Consider the following 2,834-nt stretch of genomic DNA (forward strand, 5'->3'; position numbering starts at 1 on the left):
CCCCAGCGGGTCGAAACATGCTTTACAAAGAATATTGCACGATTAGTGCGTGCTATTAAATTGGATGAAGTGATTCTAAAACAGCTTATTTGGGCCTGTGATTTTGTGATACACGTAGTAGGAAAAGTGAACTGCAGTTGAGTGAGTATGGGAGTAAACAGTTTACCGCTGTTGTGCAAGTCGGAGGGAACCTTTTTCAGGGGCACCCACGACGGTTTCCTCCTAAATAGATTGAAACACTTTTTTCGCTTTCCAGAGTACTTTAGATCTCTAGAGATGCATTCTAAGCGGCGCTATAGAATTTGTATCTGTTCGGTCATCCCAGGAGAACTTGATTCGTTTCGAAATTACAGGGGCTTCAGTATTATTTTTTCGAAAACTTTACATGCATTTTAACATATTACGAATGTTAGAATTTTTCTGATTCCTCTCTCCATCACATTTAAAGGGGAGTGAAATTTGAAAAATTGAACTTCAGACAATCGTAGAAATGTACATAAACTTCGAAAATTGTACATAAATGGAACGGTCATCTACAAGTAGGAATTTTTAGCCTTCCTCAAGTAATAGAAAATTGTACAGAAAACAGTCGTTGGTGTCCCAGTTTATTTCCACTTTTTCTCTACCATTTTGTGTTAGTGATCCAGTAGCTTCTGAATTTGGCGATTTTATTTGCGATGGTGACATACAACTGTATGGTAAGGCCTTTTTCTTTTGCTTTATATATAATAATCACAAACAAATGAAAAGTTATATCCGGCACTAGTCAGTTTCTGTCGTCTTTATAATAGTCTGATGCCTTCACACAATTTATTGTTAGCTAACGCTTTTGTTGAATTTGTTAATCTTAGTCAGTAAAAGGAGAGTATAAATAAGTTGCTGCGTTTACGGTCTTAAGGAATTCGATGTCTTAAAATCCAAAAACCCTGTTTACGGTCTTTCAAGAAGTGGTGAGGATGGTCTATTCACTGTCTATTGCAATTTACATTATCGGCACAAAACTGAATTATTGCCGAGTTTACCACTTCAGTATTTGACTACGCGATATTGAAAGGGGCCGCAAGGTAAAATTTTTACATCTCGTTTTACTATAACCGAAACAGTAAAAGAGCAGAAAAAAATTACTCATAGTTACCTTGCTTTAATAGAAAATTGTGGTCACTTTTATTTCAGTTTAAAAAGTACAGTCTAACCTCTCCTTACGGACTCCTCTATGATACAGACACCTTTCTATTACGGACAGCTCGTTTGGTCCCAGAAATGCCAAACATCATACATTCCCTACCTCTATAATACGGACACCTCTGTAAAAAGGACACTTGGTTCTGTCCCTTTGATGTCCGTATTAAAGAGGTTTGACTGTACCTTGAATTACTCTTTCGTGGGCGATTTACGGAAGTCCTAGGGTGTTCGGCTAACACCTCAAGAGCCGAGAGCTGTCAAACCATGGCATCAAGTTACTTTTGCAAATGTCGTGAGGGGACATTCTATGACCCCTCAGCTCATTTGCATAACATTTTTAGCAGCTCTGAGCTCCCAATCGCCCACCTACACAACTTTCTTTTCTGAAGTTGAAATGTCGCCTAACTAAATATAAATTTATGTTATGAAGGCCGGTTTTAAAAAAGACGACACTTCTCGGCGGCGTACAATTTACACGTTACGACTTATCACTTTAATCTCCCATTCTAATGAGAAGGCCAAAATGAAAACTCAGGCTAGTTTTTGGGTGTAAATTTTTTTTATCACATTTAATAGTAACCTTAACTATGTGAACAGGTACTGTTTGCTTTGCGTACGAAGCTAGGACAGAAAATTACCCGTTTATTTTTCCCTACTAATAAATATTTAGTAGTTTTGTTTGTTTGTTTGTTTTCTTTTTTCAACATAATCTGACAACTCTGCCATGTTGACTATATTACCGCTAAGGCATCAAAAAAACTTTACTCTCTCAGACTATTAAAGCGAGCTGGCGTGCGAGAACAAGACATGTTGAAAGTCTTTAGAAGTAGTGTGGGACCGATTTTAGAATATGCCGTGCAGGTGTGGCACGACATTCTTGACTATTTGTCAGATAGAATAGAGTCCGTGCAAAAACGGCCCTTAAAATCATATATGCTAACAGTTCGTACAGTCAAGCAATGTCGCTAGCCAACGAAACTACAATTTCCAACAGACGCGAGCTCCTATGTCATCAATTATGGCTGAGATGACAGACACCCGTGACCACCCATTACCGTTCTTGGTGTCCACCGCTGTATATATATTATAACCTTAGACCTGGTTCGTCTCGACCATTCAATAAGTCCACGCGAACTAAGTGATCAGAGAACTTTTTTACTTTTAAATATTCGTCGCTTAAGTATCTGTCATGATTATCTTTTTAAGTAGTTTTTTAGGTAGTATAATTAATGCATAGCTTTAATGTAGTATTATTGTCAGTTATAACGGCTTATTAATTCAGTTATCTGCAAGAGAATGGAATAAACGATATTTATTTATAACACAAATCACACGGTGTCGTGCAATCACGGCGAAACATACGCTTGACTGGTACTATAAAAAAAACATGACAACAACTTAAAACCTCTCCCACGCGCAGACGAGAAAAAGTAGCCACAGAAACGTGTATATACTGTATCGAGAGGATACTATGAAAATACAAAAGACTAAGTTTCATCTCCTCTGTTCATCCCATAAAGTTGAAGAGTCTTCCCTTTCAAATTAAAAATGGTTCTCGGGCTTTACTGATACCATCTCTGTACTTAATCTTTTTATATCCCACGTAGCATTTCTAAACATATTTTTTCTCTAAAGCGATCGTGATCTAAAGA

This window comes from Porites lutea, chromosome 3 (genome assembly GCF_958299795.1).
Source record: "Porites lutea chromosome 3, jaPorLute2.1, whole genome shotgun sequence".
NCBI lineage: Eukaryota > Metazoa > Cnidaria > Anthozoa > Scleractinia > Poritidae > Porites > Porites lutea.